We start from the raw sequence: 15,607 nt of genomic DNA on the forward strand, positions 1-15,607 counted from the left end.
CCTCATGGTCATACCTTTATAGATCTTTGGGCCATTGCCAATGAGTTGATTATTTGTTCTGGCCAAATCATACAACTCTTATCCAACGTTGTCTCACTTAGTGTAAAGAATTCACAGAACGTCTTGCCTCCTGAGAGATTATACCTAAAATATAAATCAAGGTCATACATTTTCTGCACATACTAAAGCCACAATACAATGTTTCACCATGGCACTCCTTATCCTCTTTGGAGTGCTACAAATAGAGAGAAATCCAGACACTCATTTTACTTTTGAGAATACACAGTACTAGTTGCTGAACAAGACTTTCAATGGAACATTCACTTCCTTTACTGATCTCATGCTGCAGCTGCCATAATGTCTTCCATAAACAAGTCCAAATTAAATTAGCCATGAAATGTTTTAATTATCAAAGAAACAATATGGGTACATTGTAAAAGAGATTGACCCCATTGTTTTACTCAGGTTTTTTTGTTTGTTTGTTTTTTACTTATAATGGACAAATAAAATTTGCATATGTTTCACAGGGTGTTGGTCAGTTTTCCCATCACCACTTGTTAAGGAGATTACTTTTCTCCATTGCATATTTCTGCCTCTTTTGTCAGAGAGAAGTATCCATAGATGCATGGATTCATTTCTGGGCTTTCTTTTTTGTTCCATTGATCTATATTTCTGTCTTTATGCTAGTACCATACTGTCTGACTGTGGCTTTCTCATATATTCTGAAGTCAGGCAGGTTGATTACTCCAGTTCCATTCTTCTTTCTCAAGATTGTTTTGGGTATTTGAGGTCTTTTGGGTTTCCATACAAATTGTGAAATTTTCTGTTCCAGTTCTGTGAAAAATACTGTTGGCAGCCTGATAGGGAATGTATTGAATCTATAGATTGCTTTGTGTAGTATATTCATTTTCACTGTATTGATTCTTCCAATTCATGAACACAGTATATTTCTCCATCTATTTTTGCCATCTTTTATTTCTTTCAGCAGTGTTTTATAGTTTTCTATACATACGTCTTTTGTTTCTTTAGGTAAATTTTTTCCTAAGTATTTTATTCTTTTCATTGAAATGGCAAATGGGATTTTTTTCCTTTATATCTCTTTCTGTTTTCTCATTGTTATTGTATAGGAATGCAAGGAATTTCTGTGTGCTAATTTTATATCCTGTAACTTTATTCATTGCTTAGCTTTAGCAATTTTCTGGTGGTGTCTTTAGGGTTTTCTATGTTGAGGATCATGACATGTGCAAAAGTGAGAATTTTGCTTATTCTTTTCCAATCTGAATTCCTTTGGATTCTTTTTCTTCACTGATTGCTGTGGCTAAAACGTCCAAAACTATGTTGAATAGTAGTGGTGGGAGTGTCCACCTGTGTCTTGTTTCTGACTTTAGAGGAAACTAGAACACTTTCTAACACCATACAGAAAGATAAAATCTTAAAGATCTAAATGTAAGAAAAAATCTATAAAACTCGAGGAAAACATACGTGGAACACTAACAGAAATCACAGTGTGGAGATTCCTTAAAAAACTGGAAATAGAACTGCCTTATGACCCAGCAATCACACTGCTAGGCATACACACCAAGGAAACCAGAATTGAAAGAGATACATGTACCCCCAATGTTCATCACAGCACTGTTTATAATAGCCAGAACATGGAAGCAACCTAAATGTCCATCAGCAGATGAATGGATAAGAAAGCAGTGGTACATATAAACAATGGAGTATTACTCAGCCATTAAAAAATACATTTGAATCAGTTCTAATGAGGTGGATGAAACTGGAGCCTATTATACAGAGTGAAGTAAGCCAGAAAGAAAAACACCAATACAGTATACAAATGCATATATATGGAATTTAGAAAGATGGTAATGATAACCCGGTATGTGAGACAACAAAAGAGACACAGATGTATAGAATAGTCTTTTGAGCTCTGTGGGAGAGGGAGAGAGTGGAGTGATTTGGGAGAATGGCATTGAAACATGTATATCATATATGAAATCAATCGCCAGTCCAGGTTCGATGCATGATACTGGATGCTTGGGGCTAGTGCACTGGGATGACCCAGAGGGATGGTACGGGGCGGAGGGGGGCGGTTCAGGATGGGGAACACGTGTATACCCGTGGCAGATTCATGTTGATGTATGGCAAAACCAATACAATACTGTAAAGTAATTAACCTCCAATTAAAATAAATAAATATATGTTAAAAAAAGAAAAGAAATCACAGCAAGATCCTCTATGACCTATCTCCCAGACTAATGGAAATTAAAGGAAAATTAAACAAATGGGATCTAATTAAACTTAAAAGCTTTTGCACAATGGAGGAGACTATTAGCAAGGCAAAAAGACAACCTTCATAATGGCACAAAATAATAGCAAATGAAATAACTGACAAAACATTAATCTCCAAAATATACAAGCAGCTCATGCAGCTCAATTCCAGAAAATCAAAAGACCCAATCAAAAAAATGGGCCAAAGAACTAAACAGACATTTCTCTAAAGGAGACATACAGATGGCTAACAAACACATGAAAAGATCCTCAACATCACTCATTATCAGAGAAATGCAAATCAAAACCACAATGAGGTGCCATCTCATGCTGGTCAGAATGGCTGCCATCAGAAAGTTTACAAACAATGAATGCTGGAGAGGGTGTGGAGAAAAGGGAACCCTCTTTCACTGTTCATGGCAATGCAAACTAGTACAGCCACTATGGAGAACAGTGTGGAGATTCCTTAAAAAAACTGGAAATAGAACTTCCATAAGACCCAGAAATCCACTGCTGGACATACACACTGAGGAAACCAGAATTGAGAGACATTTGTACCCCAGTGTTCACTGCAGCACTGTTTACAATAGCTAGGACATGGAAGCAACCTAGATGTCCATTGGCAGATGAATAGATAACAAAGCTGTGGTACATATACACAATGGAATATTACTCAGCTATTAAAAAGAACATATCTGAGTCAGTTCTAATGTGATGGATGAAACCGGAGACTATTACAGAAAGTGAAGTATATCAGGTAAAAAAAAAACACCAGTAGCAAACCCCAGGGGACGACTCATATGCAGAGGTGGAAATAATACTGCAAGTGAAACCCAGGGGCAGTGGGGTTAAGAAAGAAGACCCAAAACCTTACCACCAGCTATACAAGCTGCAGATTAAATGATTAACTAACCAGACTCTGTGTCTATGGAATGTATAAAAGGCCATTGAGAGCTCCCCAAAATGAAAACTCACTAGTTCTGATAACTGTGGACATTGGAGGCAAGAACACACAGGAGTAGGACCAGACTAGAATATGAGCTACCCCCAAAGCAGGCCCAGAGATCAACACAGTGTTGGAGGGCATTCTAGAGAGGTGAGGTGGACTATGACTCCCAGAGAGGGAAAGGACACTGACAGCAGTGACTCAAGGAAAATATATATTTTTCTTATGTTTTGACTTGTTCTTTAGATTCTTTTGGACTTTTTCCTCCCCCCCCCCCCAACTCCCGTTGTAGTTCTTGATTTTATTGGCATTATGAAATCTAATAAATTTTTGAGCTTTTCTTTTTTTCTCAATCACAGTTTTTATTGTTGTTATCAACCTCTGCCTCTACATTGGGCTTTTGCAGTTCTGCGGAGTTTCCTTTTTTTTTTTTTTTTGTCTTTTTAAAATTTTTAAACCTATTATTACTTTTTCTACATTTATTCCTTTGTTTGCTTTTCCTACTGTTCTTTTCCCCTTGTAGTTAATCTTTAAGGTATATAAATCTCCATCTACCTCTATTTAACTTTGCATATCTATTCTTTCTTTATTTTCTCTCTTTCCTTTCCTCTCAATATATTTGCTAATTTTGTTTTCATTGCTTTATTCCCCAATTGGCAGCTTGCTTTAGTTTTGTTTTCCAGTTTGTGCTTTAGTTAGCTTTGTTCTGGTAGATAGAATTTTTGGTTTCCTTTCTTTGCCAGGTAAATCTATTGTACTTCATTTTTGTTGGACTGTTTTGATTTTGCTTATGGGTGTCTATTTATATGGGTATATTCAGTCACACTTTTTATTGTTGCTACAAACCTCTGTCTCTATGTTGGGCTTTTGCAGTTCTGTGAAATTTTCCTGTTTTTTTCCTTTTTTCTTTCTTCTTTCATATTTTTTTCTTTTCTCTTTTTTATAATTTTAATTTTTTAAAAACCTATTGCATTCTTTCTATGATTATTCCTTTGTTTGCCTTCCCTACTGTACTTTTCCCCTTACAGTTAATCTTTAATGTATATAAATCTTCTTCATCTACTTCTATTTAACTTTGCATATTTATTCTTTTTTTCTTTTCTTTCTTTCCTTTCCTCTAAACATATTTGTTAGTTTTGTTTTCATTGCTTTATTTTCCACTTGGCACCTTGTTCTAGGTTTATTTTCAACTTTATGCTTTAGTTAGTTTTGTTCTTAACTGTTAAATATAATTTTTGATTTCCTTTGTTTGCAGGGTCAATCTGCTGTATTTTATTTTTGTTATATAGTTTTGACTTTGCTCATGGATGTATAAGTATATATGCATATTCTATTATGTTAATTATCATTTGTCTGATTTTGTAACTGCCATTTGTCTGGGGTTCATCTTTGGCTTCTCATTTTTGGATGTTTGTTTTAATCTCCCTTAATGCCAGAACAAAACACTTGTGGAATCTTTGTTCCTGACCAGAGATCAAGCCCTGTGCCTTTGGAGTAGGAGCACTGGCTCCAAGAGTCTAGACTACCAAAGAACTAACCCTTGGGAGTATCAAATAGTGAGAAGAAACACAAAGGAAACCACTTGAATTCAAGACCCAGCATCACTCATCCACCAGTAGGACCCTGTGCAGTATGCCTCATCTAAATAACAAGAAAACAAAAATACAAACCCAATCATCAACAGATAGGATTACCACCTCACTTAGCCTTGCCCATCAGAGGAAAGATAAACAAACAAACAAAATTCAGTACAAATCTCACCTTATAAGAAGCTTACACAAACCACTGGACCAACCTTAGGAGGGGAGAAAACAAAAGGAAGAATGAATTCAATCTTGAAGCCTGGGAAAAGGAGACCTCAAACACAATAAGTTAAACAAAATAATGAAAAGGCAGAGAAATACTATAAATATGCAGGAACAAAGTCAAAACACAAAAGTGCAAATAAATCAAGAGGAAATAGGCAAACTACCTGAAAAAAATTCAGAATAATGATAGTAAAGATAATCAAAAACCTTGAAAACAAAATGGAGAAAATGCAAGAATCAATTAACAAAGACCTATAAGAATTAAAGAATAAGCATACAGAGACAAACAACACAATTACTGAAGTTAAAACTACTCTATAAAGAATCAATAGCAGAATACTGAAGCAGAAGAATGAATCAGTGAGCTGGAAGATAAAAAGTTGGAAATAACTTCTGAAGAGCAGAATAAAGTAAAAACAATGAGAAGAACTGAGGATAGTCTCAGAGACCGAAGAAGAGGAAAAGAAAGGTTTTCAGAAAAAAAATTTAAGAGATTATAGATGAAAATTTTTCCAGCATGGGAAAGGAAATAGTCAATCAAGTTCAAGAGGCACAAAGAGTCCCAAAGAGAAACAAGTCAAGACACATACTAATCAAAATAACCAAGACTAAACACAAAGAAAGAATATTAAAAGCAGCAAGGGGGAAGCAACAAGTAACATACAAGGGAAACCCCATACACTTAACAGCTGATCTTTCAGCACAAACTCTGCAGGCCAGAAGGGAATGGCAGGATATATATAAAGTACTGAAAGGGAAAAATCTACAATCAAGATTACTGTATCTGGCAAGGAACTCATTCAAAGTTGATGGAGAAATAAAAAGCTTTTCAGAAAAGAAAAAGTTAAGAGAATTCAGTACCACAAAACCAGCTTTATAATAAAAGTTAAAGGAACTTATATAGTCAAGAAATACATGAGAAGAAAAAAGACATCCAAAATCAACCACAAGCAACTAAGAAAGTGGCAATAGGAACATATATATCAATAATTACTTTAAATGTAAATGGACTAAGTACTCCAACCAAGACACAGTCTGGCTGAATGGATACACAAACAAGACCCATATATATGTTGTCTACAAGAAACCCACGTTAGACTTCAAGACACATATAGACTGAAAGTGAGAGGATGGAAAAATATATTCCATGAAAATGGGAAGCAAAAGAAAGCTGAAGTAACAATCCTCATATTAGACAAAATAGACCTTAAAATAAAGAAGATTACAAGAGATAAGGAAGGACACTACATAATGATCAAGGGATCAGTCCAAGAGGAAGACATAACAATTGTAAATATCTATGCACCCAACATATGAGCAAACAATAGATAAGAGAAACACTAACAGACATAAAAAGAGAAACTAACAGTAATACAATAATAGTAGGAGACTTTAACACCCCATTCACACCAATGGACAGATCAAAACAGAAAATTAATAAAGAAACACAAGTCTTAAATGATACAGTAGATGAGAAGGATCTCGTTGATATAGTCAATCCAAATGCAGAAGAATATATCTTCTTCTCAAATGCACATGGAACATTCTCCAGGATAGACCACATCTTGGGTCACAAATCAAACTTCAGTAAATTTAAAAAACTGAAATTGTATCAAGCATCTTCTCCGACAACACTATGAAACTAGATATCAATTACAAGAAAAAAACCTGTAAGAAACACAAACACATGGAGATTAAACAACATGATTCTAAATGATCAACAGGTTACTGAAGAGATCAAAAGGGAAATTAAAAAATTTCTAGAAACAAATGACAATGAAAATATGACAACCCAAAACCTATGTTATGCAGCAAAAGCAGTTCTAAGAGGGAAGTTTATAGTAATAGAAGCCTACCTTAAGAAACAAGAAAAACATCGAATAGACAACTTAACTTTACACTTAAAACAATTGGAAAAAGAACAACAAAAAAAAATAGTAGGAGGAAAGGAATCATAAAGATCTGAGCTGAAATAAATGAAAAAGGAATAAAGAAACAATAATAAAGATTAACAAAACTATAAGCTGGCTCTTTGCAAAGATAAACAAAATTGTCAAGCTTTTAGCCAGACTCATCAAGAAAACAAGAGAGAAGAATCAACAAAATTACAAATGGAAAAGGAGAGGTTACAAAAGACAGTGCAGCAATACAAAGGATTATGACACTATTATGAACAACTATATGGCAATAAAATGGATAACATGGAAGAAATGGACAGGTTTTTGAAAAGTTCAATCTTCCAAGACCTAACTAGGAAGAAATATAAATTATGAACAACCCAATTACAAGCACTGAAATTGAAGCTGTGATCAAAAATCTCCCAAAAAACAAAACTCCAGCACAAGATGGCTTCACAGGAGAATTCTGTCAAATAGTTAGGGAAGAGCTAATGCCTATCCTTCTAAAACTCTTTCAAAGAATTGCAGAGGAAGAGACATGTTCAAACTCATTCTATGAGGCCACCATCACCCTGATAACAAAACAAGACAAAGACAACACACAAAAAGAAAACTACTGGCCAATAACACTGATGAATATAGATGCAAAAATTTTCAACAAAATTTTAGCAAACAGAATTCAGCAACACATCAAAAAGCTCATACATCATGATCAAGTTGGGTTTATTCGAGGAATGCAAGGATTCTTCAATATATGCAAATGAATCAATGTGATACACCATATTAACAAATTGAAAGATAAAATCCATATGATAATCTCAATAGATGCATAAAAAGCTTTTGACAAAATTCAGCACCCATCTATGGTTAAAATTCTTTAAAATATGGCCATAGAAGGAATCTACCTCAACATAGTAAAGGCCATATATGATAAGCCTACAGTTCAGTTCAGTTCAGTCACTCAGTCGTGTCCGACACTTTGAGACCCCATGAATTGCAGCATGCCAGGCCTCCCTGTCCATCACCATCTCCCAGAATTCACTCAGACTCTCATCCATCGAGTCCGTGATGCCATCCAGCCATCTCATCCTCGGTCGTCCCCTTCTCCTGCCCCCAATCCCTCCCAGCATCAGAGTCTTTTCCAATGAGTCAACTCTTCTCATGAGGTGGCAAAAGTACTGGAGTTTCAGCTTTGGCATCATTCCTTCCAAAGAAATCCCAGGGTTCTCCTTCAGAATGGACTGCTTGGATCTCCTTGCAGTCCAAGGGACTCTCAAGAGTCTTCTCCAACACCACAGTTCAAAAGCATCCATTCTTCGGCACTCAGCCTTTTTCACAGTCCAACTCTCACATCCATACATGACCACAGGAAAAACCATAGCCTTGACTAGACAGACCTTAGTCAGCAAAGTAATGTCTTTGCTTTTGAATATACTATCTAGGTTGGTCATAACTTTTCTTCCAAGGAGTAAGCGTCTTTTAATTTCATGGCTTCAATCACCATCTGCACAGCAAACATTATTCTCAGTGGTGAAAAACTGAAAGCATTCCCCATAAGATCAGGAACAAGACAAGGGTGTCCATTTTTACCACTATTGTTCAACATAGTTCTGAAAGTCCTAGCTACAGCAATCAGAGAAGAAAAAGAAATAAAGGAATTCAGATCAGAAAAGAAGAAGAAACGTTCTCCTTGTTTTCAGATGGCATGATACTCTACATAGAAAACCCTAAAGATAATATCTGAAAATTACTAATGCTAATCAGTGAATTTAGCAAAGTTGCAGGATACAAAATCAATACACAGAAATCAGTTGCATTTCTAAATATTAACAATGACAAATCAGAAAGAGAAACTAAGGAATCACTCCCATTCACCATTGCAACAAAAAAAATCAAATATCTAGGAATAAACTTACCTAAGGAGACAAAAGAACCGCACACAGAAAATTATAAGACACTATTGAAAGAAATCAAAGGTGACATAAACAGATGGAGAGATATTCCATGTTCCTGGGCAGGAGGAATCAATATTGTGGAAATGACTATATTACCAAACACAACCAACAGATTCAATGAGATTTCTATGAAATTACCAATGGGATTTTTCACAGGACTGGAACAAAAAGTTTCACCATTCATATGGAAACACAAAAGACCCCAAATAGCCAAAGCAGTCTTGATAAAGAAGAATGAAGCTGGAGGAATCAACCTTCTTGATTTCAGATTCTACTACAAAGATACATGCATTAAGACAGCATGGTACTGGCACAAAATCAGAAATATTGACCACTGGAACAAGCTAGAAAACCCAGAAATAAACCCATGAACCTATTGGTACCTTAGTTTTGACAAAGGAGGCAAGAATATACAATGGGGAAAAGACAGCCTCTTCAATAAAAGGTCCTCGGAAAACCAGACAGCTACATGTAAAAAAAATCAAATTAGAACACTTCCTAACACTATACACAAAGATAAACTCAAAATGGATTAAAGACCTAAATGTAAGACCAGAAACTGTAAAACTCTTAGAGGAAAACATAAGCAGAACACTTGATGTCATAAATCAAGGCAAGAACCTCTATAATCCACCTTCTATAGTAACGGAAATAAAAACAAAAGTAAACAAGCGAGACCTAATTAAATTTTTAAAATTTTGTATAGCAAAGGAAACTGTAAGCAAGGTGAAAAGACAATCCTCTGAATGAGAGAAAATAAAAGCAAATGAAACAACTGACAAAGGATTAATTTCCAAAAATATACAAGCAGCTCATACAACTCAATGACAGAAAAACAACCCAATCAAAAAGTGGGGAAAAGACCTAAACAGACATATCTCCAAAGAAGACATACAGATAGCTAACAAACACATGAAAAGATGCTCGACAACACTCATTATTAGAGAAATGCAAATCAAAGCTACAATGAGATATCACCTTACATGGATCAGAATGTCCATCATCAAAAAGTCTACAAAGAAAAAATGCTGGAGAGGGTGTGGAGAAAAGGGAAGGCTCTTGCACTGTTGGTGGAAATGTAAATTGATACAGCCATTATGGAAGGAGGTACAGAGATTCGTTTAAAAAATGAGGAATAAAACCACCATATAACCCAGCAATCCCACTCTGCGGCCTATACCCTGAGGGAGCCAAAATTGAAAAAGACACATGTATCCCATTTTTCATTGCATCACTATTTACAATAGCTAGAACATGGAAGCAACCTAGATGTCCATCAATAGATGAATGGATAAAGATGTTTTGGTACATATACACAATGGACTATTAATCATTCATATAAAGGAACGCATTTGAGTCAGTTCTGATGAGGTGCATGAGCCTAGAACCTATTATACAGTGTGAGGAGAGTCAAAAAGAGATAGATAAATATCACATTCTAACACATAAATATGGAATCTAGAAAAGTGGTATTGAAGAATTTATTTACAGGGTACTTTGGCCACCTCATGCGAAGAGTTGACTCATTGGAAAAGACTCTGATGCTGGGAGGGATTGGGGGCAGGAGGAGAAGGGGACGACCGAGGATGAGATAGCTGAATGGCATCACTGACTTGATGGACGTGAGTCTGAGTGAACTCCAGGAGTTGGTGATGGACAGGGAGGCCTAGCGTGCTGCAATTCATGGGGTCGCAAAGAGTCGGACACAACTGAGCGACTGAACTGAACTGAAAGGAGAAACAGACATAGAGAATAGACTTATGCAAATGGGGAAAGAGGAGGAGAGGATGAGATGTATGGAAAGAGTAACATGGACACTTACATTACCATATGTAAAATAGATAGCCAACGGGAATTGGCTGTATGGCTCAGGAAACTCAAACATGTGCTCTGTATCAGTCTAGAGGGGTGGGATGGAGCAGAAGATGGGATGGAGGTTCAAAAGGGAGGGGATATATGTGTACCTATGGCTGATTCATGTTGGGGTTTGACAGAAAACAACAAAATTCTGTAAAGCAATTATCTTTCAATAAAAAGGAAATTAATAATAATAATAAAGCATCAAGGGAACAAGGGACTTTGGAAGAGTCCTGATCAGGAAGTAATAAAATGAGAACCTGCTTAGAAAAATGCAAGAAGATTTTTCTGAGGAAAGAAGAACTCAAAGCTGCATTTACTGGAAGGAAACAGCTGTCAAAGCAGTCTGACTTAGCTCTCAGCATGTTTTGTTTGAAGGTAAAGAAGAAATATGGGTTGCTGTTCATTTAATATCCATGGAAGAGATTGGAGAAAAGGGGGTAAGTATTCTGGAAATGATTCACTAGGTAGAAAGAGAAGGTTAGAAATTAGATACTACTGTCACTTCTTAAATAAATTAATCATAAGCCATAGACAAACACTTATTATCTAAAGGTACCAGAATTCCTAAACTCTGAGAGAAGGCACTCCCAAATACTGTGTCTTAAGGATAAAACAAGGGTTCATGACTCAAGGGTTAATAGCAGCTAACAAAAGACATGCTAGGTTTAGGGAGGGATAGGGGAGAAAAAAGAACAAAGTATGTATGTACATGTGTATGTATGTACATATTTATATTATCGATAAATATAGAAGCCATTTAATCATGTGCTATTATTTTTCTAAAATAATGTTAGGTGTTTTACATACATTGTTCCACTTAATACCAGAATGACACTAAGATATAGATACATGCTATCATCATTCCCATTTCACAGATGAGAAAACTAAGTGTTATAGACATTAAGAAACTTAGTGTTAGTTGCTCAGTCGTACCCGACTCTCTGAGACCCCATGGACTGCAGCCCTCTGTCCATGAGATTTTCCAGGCAAGGATACTGGAGTGGGTTGCCATTTCCTTCTCCAGGGGATCTTCCCAACCCAGGAATCGAACCCAGGTCTCCTGCACTGCAGGCAGATTCTTTACCAACTGAGCTACAAGGGAATTTATTCAAGGTCAAATAGCTTTTGGGTGGTGAAGCTATAAATCAAATCCTGTGGCCCTAACTACTCAACTAAATACTGCTATATTTGCTTTGCTACAACCCTAGTCTGTCATCGTCATATTATACTTATGTAGTGCCAAGAGCCTGACACTCCTCTGATCCTACACAGTTCACAACATTCAGTGAACTTTCTAAACGAGAAATCAGACTGCATCACTTTCCTTTATCAAACCGTCTAGCAGCTCTCTACTGCACATAATAAAAACCCAGGTTCTTACCCCACAGGTCCCTACAAGACCTCACCTCTGCCTCTCCAACTTCAGTCTCTTATCTCTGCTCTGCCCCTCTATGACTGTACTCCAATTACACTCAGTCTTTTGCAGTTCCTCAACACACTGTTCTTGTTCTCACCTCATGACATGGCTACTTGCTCTTCTACCTAAAACGCTCTTCTTCAAAATCTTAACACAACTGACTGTATCTCATTCGTCAAATCTTGATTGAGATATCAACTCCTCAGAGAAGGTTTCCCCACACCCTTTACCCAAAGCAGCTCTCCTCTGCCCCACACCAATACCATGAACCACTCCATTGCCCATGAAAATAGAAATTACTTGACAACAGGAACTATTGACTTTATGTCCTTCATCGTAAGTCCAGAGCCAAGAACAATATTTGACACATACTTGGCACTCAAGACATATTTGTTTCCTGAAATACTGATATCTTTCTTAAAGTGTCATACATATATACGTGTGTGTGTGTGTGTGTGTAGACACACACATAGATATATGCTTTTGTGAAGTATGTGAGCTTGAGTCATCTCATACAAGTGGAATGTACACCCCACACCCCAAATTTCATCTCAATGTCAAGATTAATGATGCCACACATACACAAGAAACTATGAAAATGATTATTTCTCACATAATTAGTTATTCATGAAAAATAGAGTTAGGTCAAAAAAAGAGAGAGAGAGAAAATAGTCATTGTGAGGTGATGGGTAATTCAATGATTGTGATTATAAATACAATCAGAACATCATGTTCTACAGCTTAAACATATGCAATTTTAAATTAATTTATTTATTTTAATTGGGGAGCCAATTACTTTACCTGGTGAAAGAGGCAAATTTGGCCTTGGAGTACAGGATGAAGCAGGGCAAAGGCTAACAGAGTTTTGCCAAGAGGATGCACTGGTCATAGCAAACACCCTCTTCCAACTAAAACCAGTAGACCATTCAGGTTTGACCTAAGTCAAATCCCTTACGACTATACAGAGAAAGTGACAAATAGATTCAAGGGATTAGATCTGAAAGACAGAGTGCATGAAAAACTATGGACAGAGGTTCATAATACTGTACAGGAGGCAGTAATCAAGACCATCCTCAAGAAAAAGAAATACAAAAAGTCTAAATGGTTGTCTGAGGAGGCCTTACAAACGGCTATGAAAAGAAGAGAAGTGAAAGGCAAAGAAGAAAAGAAAAGATAGACTCATCTGTATGCAGAATTCAAAAGAATAGCAAGGAGAGATAAGAAAGCCTTCCTCATTGATCAATGCAAAGAAAGAGACGAAAATAATACAATGGAAAGACTAGAGATCTCTTCAAGAAAATTCGAGATAACAAGGGAATATTGTATGCAAAGATGGCACAATAAAGGACAAAAATGGTACGGACCTAACAGAAGCAGACGATATTAAGAAGTGGCAAGAATATGCAGAAGAACTATACAAAAAAGATCTTCACGACCCAGAAAATCATGATGGTGTGATCACTCACCTAGAGCCAGACATCCTGGAATGCGAAGTCCATCATTACAAACAAAGCTAGTGGAGGTGATCGAATTCCAGTTGAGCTATTTCAAATCCTAGAAGATGAGGCTGTGAAAGTATTGCACTCAATATGCCAGCAAATTTGGAAAACTCAGCCGCGGCCACAGGACTGAAAAAGGTCAGTTTTCATTCAATCCCAAAGAAAGGCAATGCCAAAGAATGCTCAAACTACTGCATAATTGCACTTACCTCACACACTAGCAGTGTAATGCTCAAAATGATCCAAGCCAGGCTTCAACAGTATGTGAACTGTGAACTTCCAGATGTTCAAGCTGGATTTAGAAAAGGCAGAGGAATGAGAGATCAAATTGCAAACATCTGCTGGATCATGGAAAAAGCAAGAGAGTTCCAGAAAACCATCTACTTCTGTTTATTGACTATGCCAAAGCCTTTAACTGTGTGGACCTAAAAAACCTGTGGAAAATTCTTCAACAGATTGGAATACCAGACCACCTGACTTGCCTCCTGAGAAATCTGTATGCAGGTCAAGAAGCAACAGTTAGAACTGGACATGGAACAACAGACTGGTTTCAAATAGAGAAAGGAGTATATCAAGGCTGTATATTGTATACAGCTTATTTAACTGCTTATTTAAACTTATATGCAGAATACATCATGAGAAACGCTGGACTGGATGAAGCAAAAGCTGGAATCAAGATTGCTGGGAGAATTATCAATAACCTCAGATATGCAGATGACACTACGTTTATGGAAGAAAGTGAAGAGGGAACTAAAGAGCCTCTTGAAAGTGAAAGAGGAGAGTGAAAAAGTTGGCTTAAACTCAACATTCAGAAAACTAAGATCATGGCATCTGGTCCAATCAGCTCATGGCAAATAGATAGGAAAACAGTGGAAACAGTGACCAACTTTATTTGGGGGGGGCTCCAAAATCACTGCAGATGGTGACTGCAGCCATGAAATTAAAAGACCCTGGCTCCTTGAAAGAAAAGCTATGATCAACCTAGACAGCATATTAAAAAGCAGAGACATTACTTTGTCAACAAAGGTCTGTCTAGTCAAAGCTATAGTTTTTCCAGTAGTCATGTATAGATGTGAGAGTGGACTATAAAGAAAGCTGAGCACTGAAGAATTGATGCTTTTGAACTGTGGTGTTGGAGAAGACTCTTGAGAGTCCCTTGGACAGCAAGGCAATCCAACCCATCCATCCTAAAGGAAATCAGTCCTGAATATTCATTGGAAGGACTGATGCTGAAGCTGACACTTCAATACTTTGGCCATCTGATTTGAAGAACTGACTCATTTGAAAAGACTCTGACGCTGGGAAAGATTAGGGGTGGGAGGAGAAGGGAACGACAGGGGATGAGATGTTTGGATGGCATCACCAACTCAATGGACGTGAGTTTGAGTAAACTCCACGAGTTAGTGATGGACAGGGATGCCTTGCATGGGCAGTCCATGTGGTCACAGTCAGACACGACTGAGCAACTGCACTGAACTGACTAAACTACTTTACGACTTTTTGGTGGTTTTTGCTATATATATCAGCCAAGGTTGTACATGTGTCTCCCTGTCTCAAACTCCCCTCCCACCTCCCTCCCCATCCCATCCCTCTGGGTTGTACAACAACAATTGCTTTGAGTGCCCTGTTTCATGCATCGAACTTGGACTGGTAATCTATTTCACATACATTAATATACATATTTCAGTGCTATTCTCTCAAATCACCCCACCCTTGCCTTGTCCCATAAAGTCCAAATGTCTGTTCTTTACATCTGTGTCTCTTTTGTTGTCTTGCATAAATGGTCATTGTTACCATCTTTCTAAATTCCACATATATGTGTTAATATACTATACTGGTGCTTTTCTTTCTGACTTACTTCACTCTGTATGATAGGCTCCAGTTTCATCCACCTCATTAGAACTGACTCAAATGAGTTCCTTTTAATAGCCAAGTAATATTCCATTGTTTATA

Source organism: Oryx dammah, unplaced genomic scaffold (genome assembly GCF_014754425.2).
Source record: "Oryx dammah isolate SB20612 unplaced genomic scaffold, SCBI_Odam_1.1 HiC_scaffold_23, whole genome shotgun sequence".
NCBI classification, from domain to species: domain Eukaryota; kingdom Metazoa; phylum Chordata; class Mammalia; order Artiodactyla; family Bovidae; genus Oryx; species Oryx dammah.